The 10,304-nt window shown below is 37.4% G+C and overlaps 1 long non-coding RNA gene across 1 annotated transcript in view; it reads left to right on the forward strand.

Moving 5' to 3' along the window:
* The window catches only part of LOC137204996 (uncharacterized), a 28,679-nt gene extending 18,765 nt beyond the window's left edge, over window positions 1–9,914 (forward strand). The window contains exons 2-3 of the long non-coding RNA XR_010933947.1: window positions 8,435–8,592; window positions 9,432–9,914. This is a non-coding gene — a long non-coding RNA (uncharacterized lncRNA). The remainder of the gene's footprint in view (window positions 1–8,434; window positions 8,593–9,431) is intronic.
* Window positions 9,915–10,304: the final 390 nt, after the last annotated feature.

Genomic DNA, 10,304 nt, shown 5'->3' on the forward strand with positions numbered 1-10,304 from the left:
GAGCCTGTGCTCCGCAAAAAGAGAGGCCACCACAGTGAGAGGCCTGCGCACCGCGATGAGGAGTGGCCCCCGCTTGCCACAACTAGAGAAAGCCCTCGCACAGAAACGAAGACCCAACACAGCAAAAAATAATAAATTAATTAATAAAACTCACTCCAAATTTCATACACAATAAAAACTACTATTTAAAAAATAATAATAAAAAAATATAAACTGGATAAAGAACCACCTTCCTTTTTACCTTAGCATATTTGCAAGTTGTATGTCTATGACAGATATATTTGGAACTCCATTCATTGTTATTGTTAGAGAGCATTATAGAAATTAATTTTATATTATCTAAAGCTAAAAAACTAATGGAAATTATATTTTAGAATTTGATAGACCAAGGTCCTTCAAAATGATGGTCAATCAGAGAGGAGAAAAATATGCTTCAACTTCCTCTAATATTCATGAAGTTCTTTAAAAATTCTAGATTTTTAAAATAAAATTATTTTATTGGAAACTAAATAGAAGATTGTTTATAAGTACTTAGTTATATAAGGGCACATGCCTAACTTTCTCTTGATGTATAGATAGCTCCAATAATATGAGTGAACTTCTTTGAAAGACTCATTTAGTCTGCTCTTCACTCTGTGCCAGTGGTAGCAACAACTATTAATTCACATGTTTTGCGTACTGCCTTTGAGAAGTCAACCTTACTTTGTTTGATTGGGTAACAACAACCCTGCCACATGGTAGTTACTTATGAAGAGGACATTCTTTTCAGCGACCTGAAAATAAATTAACAAAAAGACAGCAAAGCAACCTAAATTAAGATTAGAAACACAGAAAATGTTGGGAAAATTACTCTGAGAAATACAATGAAACTGAATTTTTTTTATTTGTGGTCAGGAAAATCTACACAGAAAGCCACATTTAAAAAAAAAATGTAGTTTTTTTTAAAACAGCATCTTAAATGTTGTTTGTGGAGTTTGCAGTCAGAGCAAAGGGAGTGAGTTGAATGACTACAGAGAGTTCTGTCACGGAGCTATGAGAGTTTGAGATGCATTCATCTCCCACTAGAAATCTACCTGTCAAGCAGAGTGGAAGGCTTATATTTGCTGATGAGACATACTCACTCAGGATGTCTTAAAGGCATAATGTCAAGTTTTTCACAAGGTAAGTTTTTCGATACTCAAATGATGCTTTTGTAATGTGATGCTGAGTGCACATTTCTGTTGCACAGACATTTAACCCAAAAGTGAAGACAAAGAAGCTTCATGATTTTGACATTTTGAAAAAAGAAAACACAACAGGTGCAAGATAACTCTCCAGGTCCTTTGAAGATGTTGTAATATTTGGCTTTGCTAACTCCGCAATTACCTCCTTCCCCGTGCACGCCCCCCCCCCCCCCGCCGTTTTGTAAAGGAAAGATCATTTCATTATCCTTAGAGTTGATAGGCATGCAGTGGTCCTTTCTTTTCCCTGTGGAGGCTGGGGATCTCCACCTCCCTTCAACACCCTCCATGTAGTGAGAGGAGGCCCTAAGAAAGGGGCCAGCAGGAAGGGAGATAGGAGCCCCTTTCCCTGCCTGGATGCTTACTGCTAAGGAATCAAGTGACACTTACTGACATCAGAATAGAGTGTAGGAAGGTCATCCTTGAGAAGGCATGACTACTACTTCTTTACATTTTGGTTCTGGTACATAAGTTTGGTTCTGGTAACTGTTATAAACAAAAAAAAATCAAATTAATTTTATTTTATTTTTGCTTATAGAAGCCCAATTTGTAGAATTTAATTAATTTGAGCATAAATCTTTCCAATAGGGGCTTATGTTTCCAAGATTTGAGCATCAGGAAGCAATTTGTTTGCCACATTATGAAGGCAAATAAAGACTGTAGGGTTCCATGCCTAGAATGAGAATCCCATAATATCCCCATAGTCTTCAATGGTTCTTGGAAACCTGGAAAGCACAGTAATGGTTTCTGTGGCTCCATCTGAAGGAACATACAGGTAAAAGAATGCGCACAACAAGAAATTGCCTAGGTGGCTTCCAAGGAAGTTTTCCCACTAAAATCTGGGGTTGGGAGCATGGTCTACTGCCAGGGACTGAGAAAGACTGGGCTGACTCTGCCTTAGGAGGGACTCTATGATGTTTGAGGTTCTAAAAAGGACAACACTGTCCACAAGAAAACAAGGCATGTCACCTACATGGACATCACCACACCAGTAAAAGTTACAAGGAGCAAGCAGACCAGGCCTGGCTGGAGTGAAAGCAGCAGTGTCTTTCCACCACCGATAGGCAGAGACAACCACTGCTATCTCTCCAATTCCTTCTCTCCATCTCAACATAGGAAAGAGTACAATCAGGCATGTGTACTTCCCCACGGCAGGAGCCTGGAGTCACAGTAAAGCATAATGTGGAGGGAAGAGGGACTGCGTGGGAAAAAATATGAAATAAGAATATATAACTGGACAGAACTGGATGATATCTTTTTAAATCTGAAAGTGACCAGGAAGTTATGAATCTCCCTGAGATGTAATTAGAGGTAGAAAAGGTAAATTCTCCAGAGCATGATTAAGGGGAATCTTAGAGAAAATAAAACAATTTTATATTTGTACTCCCAATGTTGATTCAGTGCAACAAATCTGACAGAATTCCAAATTTAATGTGGAGAACAAACAGCCAAAAAAAGGTATTTTCTATTTTTGACCGTTTATGTTCTAATTTATTTATTTTAGTCAATTAATGAACTTAATACACTCATTTGATCACGACAGAAAGGAGCTACAACATGCCACACCACACCTGATCCCTACGTAGTACCAAATGAATCTTTAAAGCTGGTTTTAGCTCAGAGATCTAGTTGCCCTAGTTCTGTTATAAACAAAAGAAAACAAACAAAAATCAAATTAATTATATTTTATTTTTGCTTATAGAAGCCCAATTTGTAGAATTTAACTAATTTGAGCATAAATCTTTCCAATAGGGGCTTATGTTTCCAAGATTTGAGCATCAGGAAGCAAGTTGTTATAACTGAAGAACACGGTCTTTAAAAACAAATAAATTTGGGTTCTAATTACTCTTCCACAATTTAATTTCATGAGACTTTGAGCAAGACTGTTCTAATCCTTATTTAGAGGTAAAAGGTATTGTTACCTGGTAAAGGATGAGATTGAAAAAGCAAAGGCAACTAGCACAATATTTATAGAGTACCTAGTAGTACTGAGTAGTAGTCGAGCTGATATTATTGAGTCTCTGCTGCGGTTACTATCCCTTGCTGTAATTCACGGTGCTGGGGTGAACTAGTGGAATGCTCCCTCCTGCAGGCATATGCATAAATGACAGGGACCCCCTTGGAGACTGTCCTCTTTAAGAGAAGTCAGAGTTAGGTAAGAATTAGTTTCAAAAAGGGCAGGGTGATTCTGGGCACAAAATGGCATCAAAATGACCTCTAGGCCCACCTTGCCATGCATTTCTGTCTGAGTCTGCAGAGGACCATGAGGTCTGGGATAGGAAAAGAATAAACAAACAAAAAAAATTTTTATAAAAGTTGTACCATATATTATAACTAAACAGTAGTATTTCTTTGGCATTTATTATCAAGCAAATTTTGAAACTAAATAGAAAATACACAAAAGTCAAAGAGAAAAAAATTGCTGAAGAAAATGACAGATTTCAGGTGTGACTACCAGAGGTACAATTCCTGGGACATCCAGAAATTAACAGAAGGACATTATACAGGCCTATATGTCCTACAATAACAGTGGATGCAAGAGTTGGTGAAAACTATGTTGTCTTTGGGGACTTCCCTGGTGGTCCAGTGGTAAAGAATCCACCTCCCAATGCAGGGGATGTGGGTTCAATCCCTGGTCAGGGAACTAAGATCCCACATGCCACGGGGTAGGCCCTCGTGCCAAAACTACTGAGCCCGCGTGCCTCAACTAGAGAGCCGGTGTGCCACAAACTACGGAGCCCACACGCTCTGGACCATACACACAACAACTACAGAGCCTATGCACCCTGGAGCCTGGGCGCCACAGCTAGAGAGAGAAAAAAAACCCTCACGCTACAACTAGACAGAAGCCCGCGCACAACAACAACTAGACAGAACCCCACACACCACAACGAAAAGCCCATGTGCCGCAACAGAAGATCCCGCGTCGCAACTAAGAGCCGACACAGTAAATAAATAAAGAAATAATTTTTAGAAATGTTGTCTTTTACCTAATGTTAAAATCTTATTCAAATCCCCATGAGCAATTTGAATAGCTAAAGCTAAAATGAGAAGTTTTTCATTTTTTGTTGCCAGTCTTTTTGTCCAGTGCAATCCTAACCCATCCACTTTATAATTTATTACCTGAGGAGGAATCTTGAATGATTCTGTGTTCTATACACTCTCTTTTGTATTACTGATACTCAGTTTATGTTAAGTATCTTGCGTTTTTTAAAGTAAGTTCTTTTTATAATCTTTCAAATGTTTCTATGAAAGAATATTGCAACTAAGTACTTAGGCTTAAATGATGACTCTGGAACCATGCTAAAAGCATAATGTTTTAGACATTTCTGCTCAAAAAATATTTTACTGTTAATAATATGTAAGATTCTTGTGAACATATATGTATATATATTGTTACTAAAATAACCTGTACTAGGGATTAGAATTTCTCAAATGGACAACCAATGCCACGATATGAATACACCGAACCTAATTTTAAAAGTCTTCATGTAAGGTGTATTTATTCAGTCATCAATAAGTAGGTAGATTTACTTAGTGTGTTATTTAAAGCTTGGGTTTCCTTATTTATTTTCATTTTGGATGATCTGTCCATTGGTGAAAGTGGGGTGTTAAAGTTCCCTACTATGATTGTGTTACTGTCGATTTCCCCTTTTACGGCTGTTAGCATTTGCCTTATGTACTGAGGTGCTCCTATGTTGGGTGCATAAATATTTACAGTTGTTATATATTCTTTTTGAATTGATCCTTTGATCATTATGTAGTATCCTTCTTTGTCTCTTGTAATAGTCTTTATTTTAAACTCTATTTTGTCTGATATGAGAATTGCTACTCCAGCTTTCTTTTGATTTCCATTTGCATGGAATATCTTTTTCCATTCCCTCACTTTCAGTCTGTATGTGTCCCTAGGTCTGAAGTGGGTCTCTTGTAGACAGCATGTATATGGGTCTTGTTTTTGTATCCGTTCAGCCAGTCTATGTCTTTTGGTTGGAGCAGTTAGTCCATTTACATTGAAGTTAATTATCAATATGCATGTTCCTATTACCATTTTCTTAATTGTTTTCGGTTTGTTATTGTAGGTCTTTTCCTTCCCTTGTGTTCCCTGCCTAGGGAAGTTCCTTTAGCATTTGTTGTAAAGTTGGTTTGGTGGTGCTGAATTATCTTAGCTTTTGCTTGTCTGTAAAGGTTTTAATTTCTCTGTTTAATCTGAATGAGATCCTTGATGGGTAATCTTGGTTGTAGGTTTTTCCCTTTCATCACTTTAAATATGTCCTTCCACTCCCTTCTGGCTTGCTGTGTTTCTGCTGAAAGATCAGCTGTTAACCTTATGGGGATTCCCTTGTATGTTATTTGTTGCTTTTCCCTTGCTGCTTTTAATACTTTTTCTTTTTATTTAATTTTTGATAGTTTGACTAATATGTGTCTTGGCGTGTTTCTCCTTGGATTTATCCTGTATGGGACTCTCTGCACTTCCTGGACTTGACTGACTATTTCCTTTCCCATATTAGGGAAGTTTTCAACTATAGTCTCTTCAAATATTTTCTCAGACCCTTTTTCTCTTCTTCTTCTGGGACCCCTATAATTTGAATGTTGGTGCATTTAATGTTGTCCCAGAGGTCTCTAAGACTGTCCTAAATTCTTTCCATTCTTTTTTCTTTATTCTGCTCTGCAGTAGTTATTTCCACTATTTTATCTTCCAGGTCACTTATCTCTTCTTCTGCCTCAGTTATTCTGCTTTTGATGCCTTCTAGAGAATTTTAAATTTCACTTACTGTGTTGTTCATCATTTGCTCTTTAGTTCTTCTAGGTCCTTGTTAAACGTATCATGCTTTTTTCTCCATTCTATTTCCAAGATTTTGGATCATCTTTACTATCATTACTGTGAATTCTTTTTTGGGTAGACTGCCTATTTCTTTTTCATTTGTTTGGTCTGGTGGGTTTTTACCTTACTCTTCCATCTACTGCATATTTCTCTGTCTTCTTATTTTTTAATTTGTTTAACTTACTGTGTTTGGGGTCTCCTTTGTGCAGGCTGCAGGTTCGTAGTTCCCATTGTTTACGGTGTCTGCCCCCAGTGAGTGAAGTTGGTTCAGTGGTTTGTGTAGGCTTCCTGGTGGAGGGGACTGGTGCCTGTGTTCTGGTGGGTGGCTGGATCTTGTCTTTCCAGTGGGAAGGGCCGTGTCCAGTGGTGTGTTTTGGGGTGTCTGTGAATTTAGTATTTTAGGCAGCCTCTCTGCTAATGGGTGGCGTTGTGTTCCTGTCTTACTGGTTGTTTGGCATGGGGCATCCAGCACTGGAGCTGCTGGCTGTTGGGTGTAGCTGTGTCTTAGCGCTGCGACGGAGATCTCTGGGAGGGCTTTCGCTGATTGATATTACGTGGGGCCAGGAGGTCTCTGGTGGTCCAATGTCCTGAACTCGGCTCTCCCACCTCAGAGGCTCAGGCCTGACACCAGGCTGGAGCACCAAGACCCTGTCAGCCACACGGCTCTATAGATTTCTGGTTTAGTGCTTCTTAATTTCAGTCTCTGTTGGAAATTCTCGGGCATCTCTACTACTTTAATTAAAGCCAATGAACTCCAGAATAGTCAGTGGAGAATCCTTAACTGACAGTCCCTCTCTCTTTCTCTCCAAATAAACCTTCTTTTACACATGTTCTAGTCCATAGATTGAAGGGCCACGTTATATTTACAGTAGAAATGGAGAAAATATGCTCTGAGTATCCCAAGATGATAGGTTTAGTTTAATGTGTATATTGAATGTGAAACTTAAGGTTAAGGAAAATAATTGCTGATAGGGTGCAGAGAACAAAATGAACCTTGGTTGATGTATCTCAGCTCAGAAATGTAGCTAAGTTATTAAAGGCCCCAACAGCACAATTCCAATATAGATAAATTATTTCCAACATAAACTATTCCACTAATGTTCCATCTCTATCCTGTCTTATCATCTGTACAATAAGAAACTGTGAAACAATATACTATACCTGTAAAGACTTTCATTCAATAAAAAAAGGTACAAGAAAATCAACACGATTTGCCAAATCTCACTATTCTATTCTTCTGTAACCATTTTACAAATAGAAGCAACCATCAGACTTCAGATATTATAGTCAGATTCAAGTTAACATAGAGTCTGAAGAAGTACATGAATTGAAAAGATGCAGTTCCATTTCTAGGGGTCCACAGGGAAATTTCACTTATGGATACTTCTTGGCCTTGATACTATGTCATTTTCTGAACCTGACATAAATCAGAGGATGTGGAAATTTAAGGAAAATAATATTGTCTATTTTATATTTGGCATAGTATACAGTCATAATGTCATTTTACCTATTAAAATGCATATGTGACTGGGCTTTTGATATTTAGAACATGTCTGTAATGCCTAAAAAAATTGTTTCTCAATCCTTTTTGTTTTTTTCACTGAAGAGTTGTTGTATTCTGTAATTGAAAAATAGTATAGCAGTAGGAAAAATGCAACATGGTCAACATACTCTGTGATGGTCTTCTTAAGGAAATATTTTAGAACTAGTAAGAAAGAATTTTTTTTCTTATAATCTTTTTCTACTCCTTGCATAGGACTTTCATTTTATCGAATTTTTGTCACTGTTAATAAATTCTTCAAGTCTGGTAAACTTAAGTGGTTGAATTTTTAGGGTTTCTGTTTTTTCTAGCATGTGCTTTCACCTATTTTCCTCTTTCTCTTCCTTCATAAGATATTCTTACTGTCCTGCAAGTGATTACTTATGTGAAAGAAAAGCTTCTGAAAGGTAATATATCATGGAAAAAGTAGATCAAGTGCTGTGTCCTCCCTGAGGGATAACAGACTTGCTTTGCATTATGCAGCAAATGGCCTTGTCTTTGCTCAAACAAAGAATGACTCATTATATTAGGTGCAATTATTATTTAACTCAAAGTTGCCTTCATATTTTTGTTAGCATTTAGATTTTTTCAATCTGTTTTAGATTAATTTTTATCTATTTATTTTAGTTAGATATTGTGTTATACAGAAGCAAAATATAAATTCAATTATATAAAAAATAAAATTAACATTCAACAAACTATTTCTTTTAAACAGTAGTCACTTAGTAAGTATTTGTCCAAATGAATGTATTAAACTCAAATATATGCCATGTACTTTGAATATATAAATGGTATGATGTGGAATCTGAGATTAGTTTTTGGTGTTAACATAAAGAATATTCTAACCCTTAGATCTAAAGGTGTTCTGGTTCAGAAGATGCAGAATTACTACTCTCTGAAGTACTCAAAGGAACATGTGTGACCCCTAGGTAGGAATATAGAAGAGGTATTCAACTATGTGGATGGTCAACATATACGTCCTTACAGTTCTAGAAAGTGCAGGTTTGAAGGTAAGAAAATTTGTCTGTCTGTTCCCAAAGTGTTTTATTAGAGTCTTAGTGCTATTGAGACAGGCTGGGACCTGAGACCCTTTGCTGCAGTGCTGCAATGCTTGCACCTGGACAAACCTCTCCTCGAGAAACAAAATACAAAGAAACTATATACGACTAAAAGTAAGTGCATGTATGCACAGTAGGGGCAAGTTCTGGGCCAAAATATACAAAAAGACCAAAAAAAAAAAAAAAACCTGCCACTTCTGAAGAGCCAGGAGCAAAAACCAGGTGTCGGGTGTTGGGAGCAAAAGCAGGCAGGGTACTGTGTATGCCCCCTTCACTCAACACCACAAAGCGGTGGGCAGAACACCTAAGCCATCCCTCTGGCCCAACCCCTGGACACACCCCTACCCTCACCTCATTTAAGGAACCAGCTCGCCCCTCTTTGGGGAACGAGCAAGGGAACCTGTTACTTGTTCTTGATGCCCCCTGCTGCAGCATGGGCCCCAGTAAAACCTTGCCTGAATTTCTTATCTAACTTCTAGTCAATTTCTATTGATTGGGAAAGGCCAAGAATGCTGGTCAGTATCACTATGAAGATGCTGTAGAGGATCCAAAGAAACACGCTTAGCAGTTGGAAACAGAAGTCTGTAACACGGTAGAGATGTCTTATTTAGGAGAAAGGTTATAAAAAAAAATACTGAAACAGCTGATTATGAAGAGATTTTCTAAGGAACCCGTACATGTGAAGGCCCTTTAGAGGGCAATGACAACCAATGAAGAGGAAAGGGAAATGAATAGGGATAAATGTTGTGATGATTGGCCTAACTTCTCTTTCCTTGTGTCCCCCTCTCCAGAGTGTTCAAGACGTTCCATGTACCTGGATGAAAGGTACACAATGCTCCTCAATATTTACAGACACACAAGTGTACACACACACACACACACAGGCGTGTGTGCCAGCAACCAGATTAAGATAAAAACACTTCCAACATCTTGGAAAGCTCTTTACCCCTTTCCCGGTGAGTTAACGTATCCAACGCCAGTAGTGACTACCATTTTGACTTCTATTACCACATTTAGTCCTTTTAGAATGTGCCTTCTCTACTCAAAGGTGTTTTTTATGTTGTTTTAGTTCATTATTAACTACACAAAAGAATTATTAAAATAGGTACAAATTATTAAAACAACGAAATAGACAATTGTGTACTCAACTATGTTAAAATTTTTTTTTAAATTAAAAAAAAATTAGAACACTGAACATAATACCCTCTAGGTTCATCCATGTTGTTGCAAATGGCAGAATTTCATTCTTTCTTATGGCTGAGTAATATTCCATTGTGTGTGTGTGTGTGTATGTGTGTGTATATATGTGTGTATGTGTGTGTGTGTATATATATATATATATATATATGTATTACATCTTTTTTATCCATTCATCCACTGATGGACACTAAGCGTGCTATGATCAATTAATCTATGACAAAGGAGGCAAGTATATACAATGATAAAACACAGTCTCTTCAATAAGTGGTGCTGGAGAAACTGGGCAGCTACATGTAAAAGAATAATATTAGAACATTTTCCTATACTATATACACAAACAAACTAAAAATGGATTAAAGGTCTGAATATAAGATGAAAACCATAAAACTTCTAGAAGAAAACATAGGCAGAACATTCTTTGACATAAATCATAGCAATACTTTTTTTGGATCTGTCTCCTCAGG

The sequence above is a fragment of the Pseudorca crassidens genome, chromosome 13 (assembly GCF_039906515.1).
Source record: "Pseudorca crassidens isolate mPseCra1 chromosome 13, mPseCra1.hap1, whole genome shotgun sequence".
NCBI lineage: Eukaryota > Metazoa > Chordata > Mammalia > Artiodactyla > Delphinidae > Pseudorca > Pseudorca crassidens.